Below are 10585 nucleotides of genomic sequence, written 5' to 3'. Positions count from 1 at the left end.
ATAGTACTTAACTCATTATGAGGATAAAAAAAGTCTCTGAAGCTCAGTGGGAAGAGAATTCTGGTTGTTTGAAAAAACAGAGCTTATTTAATATTTTTCAGCTTAATAAATTTGAATTAGGTCCAAGGCAAAGAGTTACCCTTCTTGCTTTGGAGGGGCCACGAACTGTTGTTAAATTTAGTTCCATCAGACTCACTATTAGGAAAACCTTCAAACCTTTACTGAGATTGAGGACCAGCATTAATAAGTATTGATTAGGAAGATACTTGATGTAATGTTTAAGAGTCCAGAGTCAAACTTTCTGGATTACTATTTCAGCTGTGCTATTTATATACTGTATAATTACTTTGGGCAAGTTACTGAAACTCTGACATTTGGTTTCCTCACTTTTAGAAGAGGAATCTGTCCCATTTGGGCTATTGTGAGGACAAAAAGCAACACATGTATGTAAAGCACTTATCAAATGCCTCCTCAGTTAGTGAATACTCCATAAATGCAGGCACCCAGTAATATTGTCAGTGTCGCATTATCATCATCACCATCTTCTTCTTCATGTTATTATTGTTATGCCATTATCACAGTGGTGTCAGCTGTCTTCCGAGGGATGACTGGGTTTGTGCAACCATCTCTTGATAAGGCATTAAGTCTATTTACTGTGCTCCATTGAACATATGATTTAGGTGGCCATCTAGTTCTTTAGCAATCTCCTGCTTTGCTTTCAGTAATTTAATCTGAAGGCTAATTTTTGCCCTACTGGGGAAACAGCTGCAGAGTAGGACTGCTTTAAATATGTTTCAGAATTCACACGGTAAATAAAAGTTTACCGCAGATTATTTCTAAAATGTATTTTCTTTATTCTCTCCTATGCTGGATAGCTATTTCAAATAGTCTTCCCTTCCATTCAGTCCTCCTGGAGAACCAGCATCTTTGCCCAGGGTAGGCTGGTTGTTGGACTGCCTCAGTATCCAAGCCAAGTGCAGCTTAAAGCCCAGAAGTCTGCATCTAAGGCTTCAGATGAAAGCTGTGGAGTCAGCAAGTTCGGCAGACTTTGAGGCAGTAGATATCACTCTGTGGATTTCTCTCTCAAGAATTAGCAAAAATAATGTGTGTTCAGTGCCTGCTCTCTGGGTTTCACAAGCTACCTCCACAGTAAATCTCGTTTCAAAGACAGCTACAAAGAAAGTCAAGGTTACAGCTGAACCCATTGTATTTAATGGAATAAAACACAATGTGCTCTTTTATTGCAGATTTCACTTGATGTGCCTAATTTGATGTCTTTTTCTCATCTTTTCAGTAAGTTTTAGAGCATTGCTTGTATGAAGTACTGAATAAAACCCTCTGTATACTTATTCCTAAAAGCCTCATATCAAATGAGATTTCATCAGTGTCCCAGGTTTCCCAGATTAAATCATTTTAGTTGTAAATTGGATTTTTGTCTTACTTTATCTTAAATACCCTCTCTCATAAAAATAAATAAATAATTGTAACGAATGGTATTCATATAAGTAAATAAGTTTATACATATTTGTATATACAATATTATGCAGCATATAGTGAATACATAATATATAAAGTACAAATATTTAGTTTTCCTAAAACAAATACATTTCTCACTGCAATATGTTATGTTGCTTCTATTTATGCTCACTTAATGTATCAGCCTTTTCCTAACATTTATTATAGTTAAAATTTGAATGTCATACATTTTACACATTGACAGACTTCTAAAAGTCACCATATAATATAATATTAATTAGAACTTTTAATAAGCTAATTAAAGTAAAGAAAGGTCAAACTATGAAAAGAAAGAAAATACAAACATTATAGGAAATGTTTCAATTAATTATTAGATAGCATGTCATCACCCTAATTTTCCAGAATAAATTCTTATTTTTTCTTTTTCATTGCTCCAATATTTTCCACATTACCATTTAATATTTTGTTTATGCAATATATATTTTTGAAACATTGACTTGCTGATGTTTCAAAGGCAGTATTTATTTCCCAGGTGAGTCCCCAGTCCCCTTATCCTTAATGGGAAAGAATAGGTGGAGAAATTGAGAAAAGGAAATATGATCAAGATTAAATGCTTAAACTTTTCAGTCACGAATATATTTCACCAATGATAAAATATTAAACATCTGTCATGGAAAGCTATGCATTGTTTTTTAGTGATATCTGTGTTATTTTGATACCTTTTATGGTTGTGTCTGAATTTTTTAAATATAAAAATAAACAAAAATGATTCCCTTAAATGAATATCTTGTCCCAAGATTTTCAAAGTTCATGTGCCAGTTAAAAAGTTGTTCACTTCACCTAATAAGGAGCTTATCCCCACAAGGATGACAGAACTGTGAAAAATTTAAGCCAAATTTCAGGCTGTAGGAGATGTGACATTTGCATCCTTAGAAATGTGCACAAAATATTCTGGAGTCATATTTCCCTCCTATTTTTCAAATACCAACTGAAGGCTTTCACAGAGTATGAGGCCCTGTAAAGTTGCAAAATTACAAATATCAAGGGTTATTTTCTCAATCTAAAGAAGACAGCTGTGTTTCATTCTCATTGTACCTTTGTGTATGCATTTCCATAATAGCATGACATATAATCTTTTTGTCTCTTTGATATAAATGCTCTTTGAGAGTTTTACACCACATGACTACATATGGTGGTTTTATGGTTAGACGTAAAAAATGAATTTCATATGTCTACAAGGAGACCAATATACTATAGGTTGTTGGAAAGAATGAGGGATTACAAAAACTGTCTAGTTCAAATACCAAGTCATTCTCTTGTTCTATGAATCCAAATTGTGAGCTGTGTCAATTTGTGAACTGCACCAAATGTTGTAAGATACATTTTTCAAAGAGAATAAGAAATAAAGTGACAAACACCTGGGGAAATACTGATTTGAAGAAGCAAACAAAATACAAACTTTTATTTGTGGGGGATGAGGAGAAAAGTAAGGTCCTTGAAAATGTTTATCAGAATTTTGTTCTCATGTAATTTTGATAATAATGTGCTATCAATCTTCCCCTCACAAAATCACCCATATTAGATATGGAACACATATAATACATGTGAAATATATTTGTTTTTGCTCATATTAGAAAGAAGCTGCTAGGAAACAGTCTTTATTGACCAACTTAGAATGTAACTGCATATACATCAGCATTTGATAAAAGTGAGAAATCTTAATTAACATTTTCTGTTCATAAATTATTTCATCTTAATTAAGTGCTTAAAGAAATTTTTGAAGACAAAAGTTGGTAAAAATGAGCTTTCCCATTTTATTTGCAGAGCAAGTTTATATTGACATATTACCACTAATGATGTTATATTTACTCGATTTTTTTTTTTTTCTCTCAAATTCAGGGCATTTCAAGTGAGCAGACAGTTGAATCTTTTGGCATTTTATATCTGCGTTTTATAAACCAATCTCCTATTATATTCTTATGCCATATGACAACAAAAAATATTCTTTTCTCCTTCACCTAAGTATTTTGAAGAAAAAAATACACAATATTGATGGAAATGAAATGCTTCTAATTTTTATTCAGGCAAAGTAATATTGTAGAAAGTTTATCATCTGATGTAAGAGATGTTTTATATATAGAAGTTTTTATGCACACAAATACTTTACTCTTTTTCCAACTCTTCCAAAATAAGTTTGGTCATTGAGGATTTTGCCTTATCTCAGCTAGATATGCACGCATGCTTCTTCATGACTTTGTGTAGCTCGCCCTAAATACTTGATTTTGCATTCTTTTAATGAGAATACTAAACCTTAGGAAAAGCAGAAACAAATTTGACTACATGTACACTAATTTTGTAAACATGAAAGTGTAGATTACTTGATTATATGTGCAATTCTTATTGAATCATTAACTTCTGTGACAATATTTTAGCACAAAATTCAGCTATATCTGGAACACAGAGTACAATTCATATAAAAAGATTTCAAAATATTAATGAATAATTCCACTGATAGAATTAAGCTATAACTCATTATTTGAAGACACCTTAAAAATCTACCAACAAGCTTTTTTAACTGATGAAAACACCTACAAATATAGACAGGATATTATAATATACCATTGAACTAGCAGTTCTTGATGGCAAGTCATAAGATATCTATTGTTTCCCCTAAATGTTTTCCAAAGGTAGATCATGGAGTCATCAAAAGGGTCTTCAAAAGTCACTTACGAAAAATCTTCTTGCAATGACAGAAAAATCTCGTGTTTCTGGAAGGAGATCAGGCAGTGACTTTTGGAACAAGAACTCACTACCTCATTGGCTAACCCAATACAATTTTGAAGAGATTAATAAATATAAAGATATTCATTACCCTGATTATACCCACATCAGACTTAAGTGTCTTCTATAATTCAATGGATTTAAGCAAGATAAACACAAATTTCCCATCCTTGTGCTAGTGACCATTTCCTCTATTACCAATGTTCTATTTTTCAGTGAAAAACATTTCCAAATTTAAAATATATATATACATTTCTTATTGTTTATTGTTTGCAGTCTTGGAGTGAATTTTTCTTTTTTCTCCGAAGATATAGTACAGAATGTTAGATTAATTTAGTATTTACTGCTAATATACTTGTAGGGTACGCGCGTGTGTGTGTGTGGGGGTGCAGTAGTAGTAGTAATATGTGTAGTTCTCTTTTACAACACTTGTCTTAGTGAAAGTTTAGTTAAAATTGTCTAATGAAGATTTCATATTTTAAAGAATCCCATCATTGTAAAAAGTAATTTATAACATTTCATTTTCAAAATTGAAATATAATCAAATCAACTTATTTTCTTTGATATATGAAATTTAACTTCATATTTGTATCAGAATGAAAATGAGATGAATAATGCATTTACCATCTGAGTAAATAAAGGGCATAATTATAATTAATAAAACCCTTGCTTAATAATGGCTCATTTTTTATTCTAAAATAATCCATAATTTAACTTAGTAGATGATGAGCAATAATTCATCCCCTCCTCTTCTAAAATTAGAGTCGTGCTCAGAGCTTAGAGATAACAGTCAATAGAAAATAACACCAGTGGTATCTCTATAGCTATTTGGATAATTCTACAGAAACTTTATGTTTGTAGAATCCAAGTTCATATTGATGAAAGAAAATTAGTGAACAATAGATTCTTAATTCTTTTTCATAAAAGCCAAAGAGAATATTTTTATCTCAAAACACATCAGAATCGTGACTACTTATTTTAGATAAATTATATCACCTACTGTTTACCAGTATTCCTGCATATCTGCATTAAATTTGATATGGAAGCATTAAAGCATATAAATGTAGTGGAACAACCAGATCTACAATAGCATGACAGAAACTTATAACTGCTCACTAATATTTCTTCTTCCTGTGTACATATTCAGATTACATTTTTCAGCCTTTCTTGAAGTTATGTGAGGCCATGTGTCTGAGCACAGAATGGGAGTGCTAGGTGCACTTCTAGGGTTTGTACATTAAAATCTCTCACTCAGGCTTCCCCAGACTCCCTTTCTCTCAGAAGATGGCAAACGAGGTCCCTGAAGCTTCTAGGATGCACATTACCCTCCACCAATGACCAACAAGAGTCATTTACTATTACCTGACAAAGGAACCTTATGCTCTGTAAGCCATTAATGCAGTACTACATTCAAAAGCACATCGGGGCAGTGGGACCGGGGCTCAGCAGGCAGACTTCTCGCCTGCAATGTGGGAGACTCGGGTTGGTTTCCTGGTGCCTGTCCGTGCAAAAAAAATAAATAAAAATAAATAATAGATTAAAAAAATCCATGTTATAAAATCAGTAGCTATACTGCTATCAAGAAGTTGAACTATAGATATATATGTTTTAGGTTATTGGTCTTTAAGTTTTGCAATGGTCTTTTTGCCTTATGATGATACTGTCAAAACAGTAAAATAAGCCCACTTACTATCTTCAAAAGAGGTAAATTTTCAAGGTCTTATTCTATGGATTTAGAATATTTGCAGAAATAAGTCACTATAAAGTATAGGATGACAGCATGTCTGTCTTTTTGATTTTTAAAATTTCAGTTAAGTAATTATAATTATGCTAAAATGTAGAAAAATTTTAAAGGACCCTAGAAAATTGATTTTGTTTTGAGTTTTAGAAATATTAATATTTTATTTTTTATTTTGGTGTCTACTGATGATATTTTTGTATTAGTGTGAAAATAGTTAATCAATTTGCAATCTAAAATTAAAAGGCAGGAAAATCCTTTAAAGTCAAACATACAAACTGAAAATGTATGAGGTACAAGAAATTTATTAGGATATAAAATTTTCAAGTCACAGTCATGCCAAAATATTTCATTCCTCTTGGGCATATTCTCCTTCTCTTATTCTGCAAAATAGTTTGCCAGATGCATCTGTCATTTCATCTATTTGTTTGTGTTTTTACTCATTCATTCACTAACTTATTCAAACAGAGAATGAGGATTATAATCAGAGTACTATTCTAGCTAAGGTGGGCAGTTGGAGGCAGTCTCATATATAGCTGTGCTACTCCAGGGATCAACATGTAGCAGGTAAATGGTATATATAGACATATAAATAATGGTCCAGATATTTTCTACCTTTAATTTTTCATTGGCTCAGCAAATGATTATTGAGTCCTATTGTATATTCCTAGCCCTGAAAAAAATATGGAGTCTGAGGTGGACATTATGGGAGTATTCATCAGATAGGTGATATGGGAATTAATTTGAAAGATAAGTGTAACTTGGGGACATGCAGAGGGAATCTATACCATTAGGTAAAGAGGCATGGATTGCTTACCCTAATTTTAAAAATATGTTCTTATTTTTCTAAACTATGAGTCATTTTTAGGAAGATTGGGAAAACAGACTGGGAAAGTAAACATGGTTCTGATATTTAGTGACCTTATGTTACATGACAATTCAAATGTTATCTTACAGAAAAGACCATCATGTTATGAACATGTTACATAAGTGGAATATGTCTTTAGGGATTTAATAAAAATGAAAGAGATGAAAGAGTGGAGGAGTTTCCTTTAGTGGTGCTTCTTAGGGGTGACAGTTTAAGGAAAAGCGACAAACTTTAGCAAAGACAAAAAGACTTGAAAATAGAAAATATCATGGAGTTTATATACATTCCTCAAATGTATTGACATCTTCATACTCAAGTTTATTAATTTTAATCTTTTTAGATATAGTAATAATTTGTTTTTAAGCAGTTTTATTGAGATATATTGTTTTTTTCTAATTTCATAATAAGAAATTACAAATATAGGAATGACAGTAGTGACTTTTTGTTCTTATACACACAAAGTAAAGAAAAACTGGGATTTAAAAATTGAAATTGTACCACTGAAAAATTTCCTTCAACTAGTGACACAATTGTACCTAGGTTCTGTTTGACTTTCTAATCTAAAACTTCATTTACTGTGGTTTCAGTAAAAATTCAGTCCAATATCAGCTCTCAGTGTTTGTTTTTTTACCAATTTTCCACAAGTTTGATTTAGATTGTTTTATGTTACATGACTATAAAAGAACAAAGCAATAAAGGATTCATTGGCTTTATATTTTATTCAGCCGATATGTTTTTTTTTTAACTTTTTTTAAATTATATAATATAACATACATACAAAAGCAAAGAAAAAAGCAATAGTTTTCAAAGCACTCTTAATGAGTAGTTACAGGAAAGCCCATGAGAATCTCTGGTTTCTGTCCTGTCAGCCTGCATGCTGTTTTTCTTTTTTCAGCCTGCATGTTTTAACTCCTTTATTTCAGACAATCCATGGTACTATTATATATATATATATATATAAAGAATATAAATTTAATATATTCATATTGTATTGGAAAATCAACAAATAAAATAACACTTTTATAGTAAGAAAAAGACTTGCTAAATTTTATCTTACCACTTCTGCAGTATCCAGAATGAAATACATTATGTCTTTCAATTTACCAATTATAAGGACTGACAAGAGTTAAACTTTATTATAGTTTATTCATTTTCATTTTAGAGTTAAACTTTATTATAGTTTATTCATTTTCATTTTAATAGGATGCAAATCTACTTAGCAGAAAAGTCATTTGGTATGTCAAACCAAAGTTGACCTCACCGTAGCTCCAATTTCTTTTCTTGTTCTGACCCTTGGGAATAGAAGAGATTTCAGCTGATAGAACAGGCTCTTGCAGACTGTATGAGCTAATGCAGTTGGTGATCTGTTCTAGAAAAATCAGTATGGGTAGGGCATAGTAGGCAGTTAGGTCACGTCCAGGTGGACATGGTTCAGAGAACAGGTTGTTTGTAGAAGTTGGAAAACAAAACAGAGTGATTGGGCCTTCTTGAAAAACAAAATTGTGGGAAGGCGTCTGTTACCAAGCATTAGGCAGCAAAATAAAATGTGATATTGATCAAAAGCTGTATGGGCAGAGTTTTTATATACATCTACCCACTCGGGAGAACTTAGCTTAATAAATTGAAGCATTTAAACTCACAATAGGAATCAAATGAGAACATCTGGGTGAACTGGGAGTGACCTGAGAACAGGGCAAACGAGGCTAATAGGCTTATGGTTCCTTAAATGTGTAAGTTCCATAAAAGTAGTGATAGCGCCTTAAGAAACAGAACTTCCTGGTGGGATACAAAATGCATTTTAAAAACTTTGAAAAATATGCAATGACTGTTTTGGCTAAAGTCTTATGGGAATAGGAAGAAATGCTTGTGGAACATTAATTATATAAACACTAAGGATTTGAGTAGCCAAAAGACACATGTAATGTCTTCTGTCATCCTGATCTAGGTTTTTGCCTTTCTTGTACTTGTTTCCAATATAATAAACCATAATTATAAAATGATTCAGAATACAACATTAATTGTATCAACAGAATTTTCTGAAATGCTACTAATATGTACCATAATAAATGTTATATTCAAAAGATTCATGATTCACACATTCAATTTAAATCCACAAATGATAAATGAGTATCTATATGTACCTTGACTCTTAACTAGGTCATGTGGGAAATGCAAAGATGTGTGAGCCATAATCTGATTTGTGGAAGTTTTAGATCAATCACATGAACTAGAACAAATGCAAAGTAAAATGAGGTTGTTTTGTTGCATTTAATAGTCTTTTAGAAGTGTTTATATAATGAAAAATATTTTAGTATCATAATTTAAACATTCTAAAGTATGAAATGGATCATTACTTGCTGGACACTGGAAACCAATTAAAAAGTTTCTGGCAAGAACTATGTGATCACTTTTATAAATAACATAACACTTAAGGAAAGAAAACTATTAATGCAAATGTGCACAAATTGCTAGCAGGTCCATGAATGAATAATGCTAGATGAATTTCAATAGTTTTATTGTTATTAAATCAAGTTGGTTTAAAACTAGTTATTATACAACTTATTGAACACACAGATAACTTCTGTTAGATATGAAATGTAGCTAAAATTCTTTGAGTAATTAGGAATTTTTTTAAACCAGCATGAATCCCAAATATACATTTGTATGATTGAGCCAATGGTAAATTGGGAAAACAGTTTTCTCCAAAGTTAAATACCATTTAATAGATTCTACTCATTGGTCAGTGCTTCTTATTTGCAGGTCAGATTAAATCCTCCAAAGCTCAGAGATTTGAAGCATTAAATCTCTTCACCAGTGAGTGGCTGGCACCTAAAGGCTGGTGAGGCATGACCACCAGTGGCTCGCTTAACCCACTAACTCATTTTTAATTTCTATGAGACGTGAGCAATTTCCTTTCATTCTCTTATTACACATAGTCATTAGTCATTTCTTCCTTTTTATTATTCATAGGGTGAAGTTTTAATTTTTTTATTTTTTAAAATGAAATGTTTGAATTTGGATTTATCTTTAAAAAGGAGAGAATTGATGATTAAGATACAAATAACATTGTATGTTCTCAAGGGAATTTTCTTTAAACAATTGCTTTCACTTAAATTATAATGTTACAATTCCTCATTTAGTTATACATTTAGGATTTATTATGTAGAAAAGTGAAATAATATGGACGGTCTCTGATTAGCTATCTTTTGTGTTTATTTGGAAACCCTAGGGTAAAATGAAAATACCTTCAAGGATCACTCATTCAGTGTTTTAATTATATTCTAATGAAGTATCACTCAGTTAGAAACTTGAATATGATGTTCTAGTTCTTCCATGAGCTATAGAGTTGAAACAGTGCACTTTTTCTTTCTTTCATTTTTAAGCTTCTCATGGGGGATCCTGTGGAGATATGGAAGGGAACTTCCTAGTTCACCTCTTTTCACTCTGCTTTTATCATATATAGACAAAATTTGACTCTCAATTTCAATTCAACAGCCGTTCACTGAATACCTACTGTGCAGATAGCAACGGCTCAGATTGCTGAAATGAGTAGACCAGGTTCCTGCTCACAGGGAACTCATTTGAATTATTGTATATTGCTCTGTAGATGATTAAAGGTTTTCCCTTATGTTTTTCATAGTTGAAGTGTGCTTCAGTTAACTGCAGATGACTTCATAAGTATTTTCAACCTTGAAAAGATTAACATGGTAGGTGTAGAATTT

Source organism: Tamandua tetradactyla, chromosome 10, assembly GCF_023851605.1.
Source record: "Tamandua tetradactyla isolate mTamTet1 chromosome 10, mTamTet1.pri, whole genome shotgun sequence".
NCBI classification, from domain to species: Eukaryota; Metazoa; Chordata; class Mammalia; order Pilosa; family Myrmecophagidae; genus Tamandua; species Tamandua tetradactyla.
The sequence above is the reverse complement of the archived record's forward strand: the minus strand, read 5'-3'. Positions refer to the sequence as shown.